The following is a 15,776-nucleotide window of genomic DNA, read 5'->3' on the forward strand; positions in this document are numbered from 1 at the left end:
AAACCTAGAGCAAACAGCTGAAAAATAAATAACTTTAAATAATGATCCACTCACTAGTGGAGATAAAATGTAACAAAACAAAGACGTGCCAGAGAAGAGAAAAGAAAAATAAAAAACAAGATGGTATATGTAATCTCAATCATAGTGATAACTAAATCAAATGTTAATAGACTAAATGTCATTAAGAGGCAGAGATGGTCAAATTAGATTTCAAAAAAGACCTCATTCCTCAAAAAAAAAAAAACTTTTTAAGTATCAAGTTATAGATAAACTAAAAGGAAAACAATGGAACATACATATCATATAAACACTAACCAAAAGAAATCCGGAGCATCAATAATTATATCGGAATAGGTCTCAAGACAAGGAATATTATCAGGGAGAATGAGGAATGTAATATATTAATCAAATGGTCAATTTACCAAGTGTACATAGCAATTCCCCTTCTTGGGGTGCCTGGGTGGCTCAGTCAGTGCATCTGCCTTTGGCTCAGGTCATAATCCCAGGGTCCTGGGATGGAGCCCCACATCTGGCTCCATGCTCAGCAGGGAGTCTGCTTGTTCCTCTCCCTCTGCTGCTCCCCCTGCTTGTGCTCTCTTTCCCTCTATCTCTGTTGAATAAATAAATAAAATCTTAAAAAAAGAAAAAAAATTCCCTTGGGTGCCTGGGTGGCTCAGTCGTTAAGCATCTGCTTTCGGTTCAGGTCATGATCCCAGGGTCCTGGAATCGAGCCCCACATCTGGATCCCTGCTTGGTGGGAAGCCTGCTTCTCCCTCTCCCACTCCTCCTGCTTGTGTTCCCTCTCTGGCTTTGTCTCTCTGTCAAATAAATAAATAAAATCTTAAAAAAAGAAAAAAGAAAAAAGAAAAAAAACAATTCCCCTTCTTGCTTTAGGCTGATAGACTGCATTACTGTGTGTACATTTCACCCTGTACCTATTTCAGCTCCCTCTTCTTTCTAACTTGCCATTTCTTTTTTTTTTCTAATCTTTGATATTTCCTGTGCTCTATACATACACACACAAGGTAAGAACTTAAACAAAAATTACTTTCATTTAAAGTTGTGTTTCTCAAACTTTTTAACCTTTTTCATACCTGTATCAGCTTTAAGATTCCACATTATTGATTAGTGGCTCATCATGGCTAAGAATTTTAGTAATAGGAAAATTTAGAGGACATTTGTGGTTATAATAATTTTCCTTAGGAGCTATATCCTTCACTTCTAACTCATCATTACATACCAAATCTTAAAGAACTGACCTTAAGTGCTTCTGAAAGCTTCTAAGAATTGAGAATAAGTCCTTCCACAATTTGATGAGTTCTTAGTCCAGCCGAGTCCCTTGAACATAACCATTCAATAAATAACCATTTAATAGTAGCTATTAAAAAAAAAAAAACAACAAGCAAATGATGAATGCTGTAAAGATGATTATTTTCAAGACACTCTTAGAAAAGCAAGTATGCCAGAAGAGATATGAGGATGCCTTAAATATTACTCGGGATTTTAAGGGTTATAATTGGAATTATAACTTCAAAGTAATAATAAAGTAAGCAAAATGTTAAACTGGATATTGAAAACATTACATTTATCATTTCTAATTCCATATTAGATATAATAATAAAATTTGCTAACCCACTAGAATTTACAACATATAATAACTCATATATTAACTCATATTGGTTAATACAAACACTATATATTGTTATATATTATTAGACTTCATTTATATTCAAAGAAAATAAGTTTAACATATAACATCAAAAAATGAACTCTGGTAGTGTGACCATAATGCCTTTCAGTTAGATATGAGACCAATTCCTCATTTTTGTATCTACAATTTGGAAAAAAAAAAAAAAAAAGAACAACTCTTAAAATATGGGCATGTTAAAATGTTACACTTTCTAACACTTTGGAAAGAATATGCCTTTATTAAGAAAAAGGCAGCTGTATGAAACATACTAATCATTTGTCTTATGCTCAAATTTGTCTGAGTTGTACTTACCGAAAGTTATAAAACCTTCTTCAAAAAAATTAACATTGATAAATTATTAATAGTATAAAATAGAACATCAAAAGTGGACCAAAGTGATTTTTCACCTATGATGCTTTGTAAGTACTATATTAACAAATACATTAATTACCCTATCTAAGTAGCACTCTACCCTTACTTTGTGAGATCTCTTTACACACCCTTCTATTAATGACAGCCTCCTAGTTGCTACACACATTAACAGTAACAATCTTTGCCTCTCTTCCATTGAATTAACCTTCATATAGACTGTTTATCCTTTATTTCTAGGATTTCTAGACATTCCAGTCCATGACCACAGCTTTTAATGATCTTATTTTTCCACCTCCTCAGCACTTAGTGACCTCATGTTTTACCTAAACATGGTAAAACTCTGCTTCAATTATTCCTGCTTATCAGAATCCAAAACCACCTCTTCTGTTACGCTCTGAAAATAACGGGCTCTCCTGGTTCATTGTAAAACCACTCAGAACGCCATTCTTCACATTCTTTCTTCTATTCATCAACTACTTCCCAATTCCTAACTCATTGCATTCTAGCTTCTGCTTTACAACATTATTGAAATAAATTTTCTTAGGGTACTCATTTATTTCATAATTATCTCTGCATTGTTCATGTCTCAAGGCATTGTGAAAAAAAATCCAGACAAATGGAATGTATTTATGAATATGGATCTAAACAGTGGAGTTATATGAAAGATGGATGATTTTTCATTTTAAAAAAAGCTCATTTAAAATGGTGTTTCCAAATGAGAAACTATCTGTTTTAAATTACTAGGGACTGAGTCTTAATTTTTTTCTCTTGTTTATAAGGAAAGAAAAAAAAAAAAAGATGGCAGTAAAGATACAATGATCATTGTTTGAGAGGAGTCAAAATCTCAAAATACACCAAGAATAAAGGATGATCAAATGTGTGAAATCTAATTAAAAGGTTTTAAATAATATATTAACTTAAACAAATACAAACATATTTAGAGATGGTTTAAGTTGACCAAATTTTACTTGGAGAAAGATGTGCTGACAGAGGAACTAAGGGTAAGTGCAAGTTGTTTCTATAAATGTGCAAATATATAGAATATATACCAAGTAGATTTCTTGGAAGAAATCTTCCAAGAGAATGCAAGATAAAAAATGGCAATTTTTTTGTTATGACTCTAGCTGGAAATATGGTCAACCAACATGAGGTTGTATACCCTCATGTGCGAAAAAGACAATCAATCCACTGTAGAGGAAGGAAAAATATATTTAAGTTTCTATTTTTTTCTACATGGGAATTAAAAAAAAGAGTAAGTCCAGCTTATTATTAGCTAAACATGATACGTAAGACATATGTATATATATACCTATATGTCCATATATGTACTAATATTTGATATCTGTATCTGTTTATCATCTATCTTTCCTTAATGCTAACTTTAGGGGCACCTGGGTGACAGAGTCTATTAAGTGCCCACATCAGGTCATGATCTCAGGGTCCTGGAATCAAGCCCCAGATCCAGCTCCACACTCAGCACAGAGTCTGCTCGAGATTCTCTCTCCCTCTCCCTCTGCCACTCCCACTTGTGCTGTCTCTCTCTCTAAAATAAATAAATAAATATTTTAAAAATAACTTTAATTCTTTAGTGATAGTGATTGTCATTATCATCCTTATTTATTTGTTCTTAGATTTCAGAGACTCTTAAAAAAATTAGTTTATCTGTAAGTGGGCACATGAATCTGTAGATTATATTATATTGTTCTTACATAAATTTAAAAGGATTATTTGAAGAAATAATGACTAAGAACACTAAGAATGAAAACACAACAAACAACAAGCAAATAAAGAGGCAAGTTTCTACACTTACATGTATATTCTCTGTCAGCTCATGGCAAGGGAGAAATAGTGACTACATATTTAACAATAAAGCAATACAAACTTAATATCGGAAGACTATTACATTTTAAATTTATTTATTTATTTATTTATTTATTTATTTATTTATTTATTTTTAGAGAGAGAGAGAGCGAGCACATGCACACAGGGTGGAGAAAGGGCAGAGGGAGAGGGAGAAAGAGAATTATAAGCAGGCCCCACATGCAGTGGAGAGAACACAGGGCTCAGTCTCACAACCCTGAGATCATTATCAGAGATGAAATCAGGAGTTGGCTGCTCACTAACTGAGCCACTGAGGTACCACTGGAAAAAAGACTTTAAAAACTCACCTTCCTCTTAATAGTGATAAACTCTTTATTAGTGTATATTAGCTTAGTATGGAAATTCCATTAATTTTTTTTCTTATTCTGTTTTTTTTATAAGATACATGTCATTTTAGCATGGTAGTAGAGGCATATGATTTACAGTACAAGTGTTTCACATGTGTTTCTTTTTTTTTTTAATATTTTTATTTATTTATTTGAGAGAGAGAATGAGAGAGAGAGAGCATGAGAGGGGGGAGGGTCAGAGGGAGAAGCAGACTCCCTGCCGAGCAGGGAGCCCGATGCGGGACTCGATCCCGGGACTCCAGGATCATGACCTGAGCCGAAGGCAGTCGATTAACCGACTGAGCCACCCAGGCGCCCTTCACATGTGTTTCTAATGCTGAAGATATTTTACTGATAATTGAGTGATATAAAAAATGGGGGCATTTTTTTAAAATATTATTTTTATTGTTCACAGATTTACCAGATTTTTTTTTAAATGCAAAGACAATAGGTGAGAAGGTTTAATCTTGCTCTTCATTGTTGAAAGAGGCAGTTTGAAACCAATAACTAGCACAGCTACAGATCTGATTAGCAGATCTGATTAGCAAAAAATATATAAATATGTAATGGAGATTTCATAGAGGAGTCAAGGATTTTTAAATAATTTAATTGAAATTGAATGCCTGTTGTTTTAAATTTATAACCTGGCATTTAGAATGCACATTGAACTGAAGGATGGACAATTCATCAATATTGTTTCTGTCTATAAAAAGAGATTTAACTTGAATCCTCTGAATTACAGAGCAGTGAGTCTCACATATTAAACAAGCTGCTATAATCCATAATTGAGGGTAGAGCCATGAAGTCAAAGGAAGAATTCATTAAAAGACAAGGAAATTGTCTTATTGAGAGAAAATCACTTTTGATACTTTCAACAAGCTCATAGATTTGTTAGCAAAAATTGAAGCATAGCATAATTCTTATCCAATATCCACTGTCCTTTCTTCCTATCTTTGTTGGGACAGCAGTGTGCCCAGCTATATAATGATTTACCAAGTTCTCTGCAGCTAGCATGGCTGTTCTGTTTAACCAATGAAATGTAAGTAGAATACTGCCAAGTAAATGGGGAAAACATTTGTAAGATAACTTGGGGTTGAGACAACACCAATGATTCTAAATTAAAGTCAGGGGAGAATAAAAACTATTTTACTGTTAATCATATTTCATAAAATGTTGTATGTGTATCTGGCACTGTTCTTATGTTGTTTTTTTTCCTGTCTTTTCTTGAATAAAGTATAGATGTAGCAGGCTTCAGTATGTTCACAAGACAACACAAATGAAGAAAAAAGTCCATATTCTAAGATTGGCAGAATGGAAAGACAGAAAGAAACTGGTTTGTTAAAAAGAGTATTGACAGCATCCAGTTCCAGCTTCCATATGCCTTTACTGTGATATGAGATATAAAATAAATCCCTTATCCATTTAGTCCACTAAAAATTTACCTTCTATTACTTGCAGCTGGTTATATTCACAGTATGTAATAAAAGTTGGTATCATAGACACTACATGGGAAGTATTTACATATTCAAAGAATATTCAATTTGGTTGTAGCTCTCTAATTTCTATACATTCGTACACAGCACATGCTCTAGTTACATTGAATCATCTTACTCTCCTCATTAATATCTCCTTTATCACTTACAATCTAGAATAAATGTCATATTCAGTGTAAATCTGTTATTGATATTTTCTCCAAAGACACAAACAATATTTTTCTTGGTTGATCATTTTTGTTGTTGTTATTGTTTAATGTTTATCATATTACATCCTAATTTGGTCTTCTCTTCTGAAGTTCCTTAAAGATAATACTTTGTATTTGCATGTAACTTTGTTACAGGCACATAGTAGTTAGTTGTAAGAAAATGTGAAATGAATAAAAGAATGGCACTTCCATAATCCTTTTTCCAGAGAGACCTCAGTGGTCTTCTTATTCACAACATTCCCACTGGAGTCTTCATATTCTTCGTCAGTGTCAGGATGCCATTGTTCCGATGACTTCTGAAGTTTCAGCTTGGCCCACAGGGAGACAGCATCTTCACATTAGCAAATTGGGCAGTGTTTGGGATACCCAAACACCTCATGCCATGAGCATGGCCATTCAGTACAGTGCTACTGGAAGGCTTCCAGAACTCAGTAGGTGTAATTTCCACAAATTTCACAGTTGTAGTTTAGACCATGAAGCTTATATCTATACAGTAGGGAATGGGTTTGCCATCCCAGCCAAAGGGCAGGTTTCTGGGGTTGTAAATGATCTCATTCTCCTCATCTTCACCTTCACTCTCACTGACCTGCTTATACTTCTCTACTTTTCTACTTCTCATTTTTCCCTTATCCATGTACATTTTCATGAGGGAGATGATGCTGTTCCCCCCAAATCTCTACATATTCACAGATAAAGGCTTCTAGGAAGGCAATGTCTTTGTTCCTCTCAGTGTCTCATTTGACTTTTGACTTGGGATTTTTGGCAAGCAGGGAGGTGTCAAGTGACTCCAGGGACTTTCCTTAGGTGCTGAATAGCCTCTGGGCTCACTCTTCTAGGGTCCCACCTCACTTCAGGCCTAAAGCTAAGAGAGCAGATTTCAATCTGTACAGACCAAGGGAAGCCAACTCCTCCTAAGAAGAGAATGCAGACAGGTCAAGATGGCCTCCTGCATGGGTCAGGGCTCCCCTTGTCTCTTTTGGCCATCCAGGAAAGATATCATTCTCCCACTTCTCAAACTTATTATGAATCTTCCTAAAAATCCATTCTGATCTTGGAGCAGCTTCACTCGATCTGTGTAATCTTGAAGGTAGTCAAGCAGCATTTCCAGGTATCTTTTATATTTGACATCCTTCCTTTCTGTAGAAATGTCAAATAACTGGTCAAAGATGACAAGTATGTGATATAATCCAGCTTCTCCCGAGGCCTTCAGGTTAATGTATTTGAGGTTAACAGTCATGGACATCTAAGTAACGACCATATCCCTCTTCATCTGTGAACTCCACCAAGTTCCATGCCTGTTCTCTTGGATTCTCTCAAACTTTCAGAAGCTCCTCAAATTCCACTGACATTGGCACACAGATCTCATTTGGGTGTTTCTGGTGGAATTCCTTTATTTGCTTGAGTCTACTATAAAATTCGGCAAATTTGTTGGGTCTTAAAATGGCATTGAGTTCTTCCTTTCCTAATCCATTCTTACATCATACAAATCCCACAGTTTCCTACTGACTCCCAAATACCGCTCTTGCATGGCCCGTGTGCAGGTCTGCTGGTTAGGCTTAGGGGTCATGGGGATCAGGTAGTAAATATAATTTATCCCAAGAATGTCTTACAGTGATCTCAGTGCATATAAATTCATCTTACATATAAATCTACAGTCAGTGAATGCAGGTTTAGACCGGATATGCTTAGAAACCATCAGAATCATCCAATTTGATACCTAAAACTTTGAAGGAAATTTATTATGGAAGAAAAGGTCAAGTACATGGACCAAGTGTCAAGGAGATCCAACTCCACACCAAAGTTTAAGCTAAAAGAGATACTGCATCCATAACTGAAGAACAAAGTTTAGTACAACCACTAAAAATCTAAAATATTCTTATCACAGCCCCTTTTAATTTGCTTATGTGGCCTTTACAGAACACAGTTGTGTGTGTGTGTGTGTGTGTGTGTGTGTAGTTATACACTCTGCTCTAAAATAAAAGCTTTTATTTTTTATTTTTTTAAATTTTAAAGTGATAAAAAAAGTTTTTAGAACACTTCATGTAAAATGGAATATGTAAACATTTTATTTTTAAACTCCTTTTAGGATTCTCTTTCCAAGAAGCTAAGGAAAAAATTATCAAGGTTTCAAAAATACAAATGTATTCCCAAGAAAGAGTTTTAGTTAGAAAATAGGATAAAGATAATATGTAAAAATGGTACAACACAGAATGGTTTAGAGGTAAGAATTTAGCATACAATCTTAGGATTCCAGACAGAAAATAGATTTTGTTTTAAGTGAAGTATGTGTGCTTTATATTAAATACAAAAGAGACATCTATTATCCTTATCGGAAGTAACTGAAGTTTAATAAAGGAAGTAGATAGAATTTTAAAATCTTTGGCTAAATAACAAATATCATATATATTAAACAAAAAGTTTAAAACAAACCTAAGGTGGTTCTAGCATTTTCACTGTCTATAGCATGCACAGAAAATAAGTTGGAAAGAAATATTTTTTGAACAGAAAAAAAGTGTTACTCAGTACTATGCAGGAACATTATCAATCATGGAATAAGATCTAATATAAGCAATAGATATTCAAGTAATCACTACATGAAATAGCTAAGAAATTCATCATTCTTATCTTTCCATCATAGGTTTACCATATACACCCAAGGGACAATACTTTCATGGAGTTCTTTCTGAGATCATTGTACCCTCAAAGTATGGTAGATAAAATAATGACAACTTTTTGTGCATTTTATAAAAACATAATTACAATTTCAAAATCAATCATGATAAAATATTGCAAGATGAAACCATAAGAAATTTCAGATCATGAATAAATTCAGATTGAGACCTGGTTACTTTGATTTGACTGAGATTAGGCCTATGACTATAAATGTTTATCATTTTTCTTATTTTTATTCATATAATAATTATTACTAAAAGTAGGGTGTACCTGTGCTACAATAAACAACACAAACTCTATGAAGCCAGAATGTGGGCCTTGTTAATATTTTAATCTCCTATATTCTCTAAAAGAGTACTTTGTAGAACTTTCCAAAACCAATATACTACAGTAACATCTGATTAGAGCATACTGTCATTACTCTTCTGTGTCCTGTAATAATATTCCCTTATCTTCCTCACGTTTATGCTGAGGTATGATGTATTTTAAAATTTACATACCATTGAATAAATATTTCAGTTTGGAAATTTTTATCTCCTTTGATGATTTGTTAAGAACTAGAACATCTGGGATATGCTCTGTTGAATCAATTCTCACGTATTCATTTCTTTATATTACTGGATATACATCTGTTATACTCAGTTTTCATGGGTTAAATTGTTTCCCCTCACAGGTCATTTAAGTCCTAACCTCCAGTACCTCAAAATATGACCAACTTATAGATCTCTAAGGTCTTTACATAGATAATCAAGTGAAAATGAGGTCATTAGGTTTGGCCTCCAGTCAAAATAACATAACATAGAGAATAAAATAAAATAAAATCCACCTATAAACGAACTTTGAAAGAGTAAAACTGATCCATAAATTAAGAAAAAAAAAATGACTTAACAAAACAAAAGTCAATACTCTAAAGAAAGACAAAAAGATTCAATCTGGTGAATATAAGCCTAACTGTGCCATTTATCAATTTGAATACAAAGAGATGAAGCACATTATTTAGAATGCAGAGATTGTGAGACTGTGGAAAAGAATAATATTCACCTATACGCTAAATTCAAAGGATAGATAAAGCTATGCCATGCAGACACTGATTATATAAAATCAAGAATGTCTATATTAATATTATTCAAATTAGAATTCATAACAAAGAGTGTTATAATGGACATAAAGGGATATTTCATAACAACAAAAGGGTCAATTAAGTTAATAAAAGTATTATACAACACCAAATATATACGCTTTTAATAAAAGAGTTTGAAAATAAAGAGAAATAGAAAAATTCAAAATATATTCAGAGACTTCCACAATTCTCTCAGAAACTGACAAGTGTTTAGAACACAAAAAGGCTATAAAAGACATCAATGTAACCTTATTGACATAGACATGGCAATAGCAGAATAAACATTCTTTTCAATTGCACCTGTGAATTGACCATGATAGACCACATGCTTTTTTCGTAAAATATAAAATGATTAAATTCTTTATAGACTATTCTCTGAGCAAAACAAATTATATTAAAAATTCATAAAAAATAGTATCTGGAAAATACCTAAATTTTATAAATTAGCATACTCTTAAATAGCCAATGGACCAAAGGAAAAAAATACAAGTGAAATTAGAAAATATTTTAAACTGAATGATAAAGAAAATACAACCTATTGATATTGAGAGGATATGTGTAATGACATATTTAAAGGAAAGTTATATTTTTAAATGTTATAACAGAGAAAAGAAAAATATAAAAGTATCTGATTCTCCCTTAAGATATCAGAAAATCACAGAAAATTAAATGAAAAATAAGTAATAAGAAATAATAAAGACAATAACAAGACAAAAATAGAAAAATCAATGAAACAAAAATTTGTGTTTAAAAGATCAGTAATTTGGTAAACATTTAACTAGACTATAAAAGAAAAAGAAATGATACAAATTCCTGAAATTAAAAATGAAAGATATCATCACAGAGGCAACAGAAAGTAAAAGAATGAAAAGGAACATTATTTTTTTTCATCATGATAAGTGTACTCTTTAATCCCCATCCCCTATTCCCTCCATGCCCCCACCCACCTCCTCTCTGGTAACCATCAGTTTGTTCTCTATAGTTAAGTGTCCTCTTCTTGTTTTCTCTCTCTTTTTTCCTTTGCTCATTTGTTCTGTTTTTTAAAATTCCACATATGAGTGAAATCATATGATATTTGTCTTTCTCTGACTGACTTATTTCACTTAGCATTGTACTCTCTAGCTCTATCTATGTTGTTGCAAATGGCAAGATTTCATTCTTTTCTATGGCTGAATGATATTCCATTGTGCATATGTACCACATCTTCTTTATCCATTCATCTACTGATGGACACTTGGGCTGCTTCCATAATTTGGTTATTATAAATAATTGTGCTATAAACATAGGGGTGCATGTATCTCTTTGAATTACTGTTTTTGTATTTTTTGGGGTAAATACCCAGTAGTGCAATTCCTGAATCATAGGGGAGTTCTATTTTTAACTTTTTGAGGAACTTCCATACTGTTTTCCACAGTGGCTGCACCAATTTGTATTCCCACTCACAGTACAAGAGGGTTCCTTTTTCTCCACATCCTCACCAACACTTGCTGTTTCTTGTGTTTTTGATTTTAGCTATTCTGATGGGTGTGAGGTGATATCTCATTGTAGTTTTGATTTACATTTCCCTGATGATCAGTGTTGTTGAGCATATTTTCATGTGTCTTTTGGCCATCTATATGTGTTCTTTGGAGCAATTTCTGTTCATATGTTCTGCCCATTTTTAGTTTTTTTTTAATTTTACTTAAATTCAATTAATTAACATATAGTGTATTATTAGTTTCAGAGGTAGTTTAGTGATTCATCAGTTGCATATACAACCCAGTGCTCATTACATCAAGAGCCCTCTTTAATGCCCATCACCTACTTACCCCATCTCCCCACACTCCTCCCCTCGAGCAACCCTGTTTGTTTCCCATAGTTAAGAGTCTCTTATAGTTTGTCTCACTCTCTGATTTCGTCTTATTTTATTTTTTCTTCCCTTCCCCTATGCTCCTGTTTTGTTTCTTAAATTCCACATGTGAGTGAAATCATGTGATAATTCTTTCTCTGATTGACTTATTTCACTTAGCATAATACCCTCTAGCTCCATCCATGTCATTGCAAATGGCAAGATTTCAATTTTTTGATGGTTGAGTAATATTCCATTATATATATATACCACATCTTCTTTATCCATTCATCTGTCGTTGGACATCTGGGCTCTTTCCTTATTTTGGCTATTGTGGACATTGCTGCTATAAACATTGGGGTGCAGTTGCCCCTTCAAATCACTATGTTTTTATTCTGCCTATTTTAAATTGTATTATTTTTTAGGCAATTAGTTGTATCAGTTCTTTATATATTTTGGATACTAACCCTTTACCAGATATGTCACTTGCAAATATCTTTTCCCATTCCAAAAGTTGCCTTTTAGTTTTGTTGATTATTTCCTTCACTGTGTAGAAGCTTTTTATTTTGATGTAGTCCCAATAGTTTATTTTTGCTTTTTTCCCCTTAATTCCAGAGACATATTAGTAACAAGTTGCTAGAGTCAAGGTCAAAGAAGCTGCTGCCTGTCTCACATTAAGGATTTAATCCATTTTGAGTTTATTTTTGTGTCTGGTGAAATTGGTCCAATTTCATTCTTTTGCGTGTTGCTGTCCAGTTTTCCTACACCATTTGTTGAAAGCACTGTCTTTTTCCATTGGATATTCTTTCCTGTTTTGTCAAAGATTAGTTGACTACATAGTTGTGGATCCATTTTTGGGTTTTCTGTTATATTCCATTGATTTATGTGTCTATTTTTATGGTAGTATCATATTGTTTTAATTACTACTGCTTTGTAATATAACTTGAAATCTGGAATTGTGATGCCTCCATTTTTGTTTTTTTCTTTTTTTTTTAAGATTTATTTATTTATTTGAGAGGGGGAGGAAGGGGCAGAGGGAGAGGGAGAAAGAATCTCGAGAAGACCCTGATAAACATGGAGCCAGAAGTCGGGTTTGATTCCAGGACACTGAGATCACGACCTGAGCTGAAATTAAGAGTCAGACAGTTAATCAACTGAGCCACCCAGGCACCTCTTGTTTTTTTCTTTTTCAAAATTGCTTTGACTATTCAAGGTCTTTTGTGCTCCCATACAAATTTGAGGATTATTTGTTCTAGTTCTGTGAAAAATGCTATTGGTATTTTGATAAGGATTGCATTACATCTATAGATTGCTTTGGGTAGTATAGACATTTTATCTGTTCTTCCAACCCATGAGGATGGAATGTCTTTCCATTTCTTTGCATCATCTTGAATTTCTTTCATCCGTGTTTTACTGTTTTCAGAAGATGAAGAGCAACATTACAAAACAAATGTTTGCCAGGGACTAACAGCTTCAATAAAGTGGGGAATTTTTTTGAAATACAGAAAATATTCAAACTGACATAAGAAGTAGAAATCTGAAAAGCCATATATATTGATTAAAGATATTGAAGTGTTACATCTAAACAAATAAAAGAGAGCTTGTGTTAGATTACAAAAGAAAACTTCCTTTATGTGGGAGGATTATGGAATGATCATTTGAGGAAGTAACCTTATTGATGAGGAAGGAAAAAAAAAGGAGAGGAAAAAGAATGTTTTATGTTATAGGGACAGTAAATGTAAAGGTCCCTAAGTAGAAAAAGTCTTTCTTGACTTTGAGGAATTGCAAGAATGTCAGTGGTTTGGGAGTGCAATGACTAAGAGGCCCATTGAAGTAGGAGGTGATTTCTAGAGGTCAATAGGGTGTTATGATACTCATAGATTAAAAAATACATTTAATAAACTGCTCTGTCTTTAATAAATTATTTAATACAAGTTATAAGTAGGATATATAAGTATAATATTATGGACCTTCATGTCCTTTTTCAAAAGTCATCTTCCCATTAAAGATCACCCCTGTTGCTATCCTATCTGATAATATTTTATTTCCTCAACCCCTGCAGTTTAAAACTTCCTATTCATCGTTCTTAGCCAATTTGTTTTTCTCCTTTATCTATTAATCTTTATTTTTTTTCTTATCTGTCTTCCCTACTGGAATGTAAACTTCATGAAGACAGTTTTTTAGTACTGCTTTATTTACTGCTGTATTCTCAGGACTTAGAGAAGTTGCTAGCACATAATAAGCTCTCAATAGTTTTTTTTTTTTTTTTAATGAATGAATGATTAGCAGCTGAAACAGTGAATGATCATTAAATTAAAATGTAACATTTGTGAATGTCAACCCCAAAAAAGCATACATGACTTCTTGTTAACAGAAAGGAAAAAGAATGTAGACCATTCAAGAAATGAAAATCTATTTCTCCATGGGATGTTGTGCATGAAAATTTATCATAACGAGCAGTGTGTCTTCAACAATTTTAAGCAAAAGGGAATATGTTTCAATTATCTTTTCCCAAGGCATCTGAATGGGATAAACTGCTTCATTGCAGGTGCTTAGAGATCATGGTCACTTCTTTAATAGCAATCCCAATGGCTCACATTATTCAATGCCAATATGCACAGAGGTCAAATTTCTGTAGGTAAGTAATTCCACTTTAAAAACTTGCAATGCACATAAATAGCACTGTCAAGAATATGTCAGACCCATACAACAAAAAGAAAGGAAGAATGCATATAAATTTGAAAATGAGAACAAATTTATTTAAAAGGAGGTATGGCCTGACATAATTCCCTCTTCACCTTTGGCTGACATAATGGCTTATGACCTACATAACCAATGACATATAGGATGAATATCGCTTAGTTTATCATCTGTCCAACTGAGGCATATAATTCTGACAGTTAGACAACTGTGTATCAAAATCTACACTAAAAGGTGAATAAAGTACATGCTAATGTGTTAAATGTTAGTGTATACAAATAATTATCACACTAGCAAAATTGAAAAATATTGGAGTGTGATGGATCCTGACTTAAATATCAGTGTTATCACTTCCTACCTTTGCAAGCTTTCTTAATTATTAAATCCCTCCAAGCTGTGTTCCCTAACTGATAGCCAAAAATGCCACAGTTCCAATAAGATATTTATGAACAGTGATATAATATATAGACAAAGTCAACAGAATGGCTGGCTTATTATGATCATATCCTAATCAGTTTTTCTCTATTATGCAACCCCATTCCAGACACTGAATTGGAAGACACTACTTGAAAATGTTATCCCACTAAATGGCATGGTAAACATTTTCAGTGTGTTGGAGTACCCAGTATGATTGCAATCATAACATAAAATGCTTAAATATTGATTTTAGGATAATACAACATTTTTAAAAATACCAAGGATGATTTCTTTTTTTAAGATTTATTTCTTTATTTGGAAGAGAGAGAGAGAGGAAGAGGACACGCAGAGGGGATGGGGTAGACGGAGAGGGAAAAAGAAGTTTAAGCAGACTGCACTGAATGCAGAGCCCGACGTAGGGCTCGATCTCAGGACCCCAAGATCACGACCTGAGTGGAAACCAGGAGTTACGCTTAACCAACTGCACCACCCAGATGTCCCAAGGATGATTTTATTAATAAGGTTGAGTCACAAATTCTTTTCTATTCTAATGCTTTTGCATTGAAGCACTTGATAACTATGGTGACAAAAAAATTATTCCAAATGGGGTAATATTAACAAAGCAATCACCTTAAATATCTCTTGTCCATACTACTCATATATCTCTTGTCCATTCTGCTCAGTTTTTCTGACAAAAACTCTGTTCTTAACCAAAATAGTCATTTTGTATCATGTGGTTCCTGTAAAAGCTCATACCATTTTTCAGAAAACAAAGAAGCTGTTTAGGCGTGTCTCAAAAGTTGAAGCTTGTTTATGTGAGATGATGACTCATTTGTTACTCAGAAGAAATCCCAGAAACAAATGCACCAATTGCATTCAGGTAACATGATTCCCCATCGAAATTAACACCTTTAGAAATATAGAATTTTAGGTTCATAAATAGCTATCTGTATTGTAAAGTACGTGTATTTCAACAAGAACACTGCAGTAAGTTAAATTTTGCTTAATATGTAGATAAAAAACAAGGATTCATATGAGCGAGGAAAACTCTTTTTACCTATAATTAA

General features: G+C 33.3%; 1 pseudogene; it reads right to left on the reverse strand.

The window, feature by feature from the left end:
• Nucleotides 1–6,117: 6,117 nt before the first annotated feature.
• Nucleotides 6,118–7,538, reverse strand: LOC118555898 (splicing factor 3A subunit 3 pseudogene; annotated as a pseudogene).
• Between the last annotated feature and the right edge of the window lie 8,238 nt (nt 7,539–15,776).

This window comes from Halichoerus grypus, chromosome 3 (genome assembly GCF_964656455.1).
Source record: "Halichoerus grypus chromosome 3, mHalGry1.hap1.1, whole genome shotgun sequence".
Taxonomy (NCBI): domain Eukaryota; kingdom Metazoa; phylum Chordata; class Mammalia; order Carnivora; family Phocidae; genus Halichoerus; species Halichoerus grypus.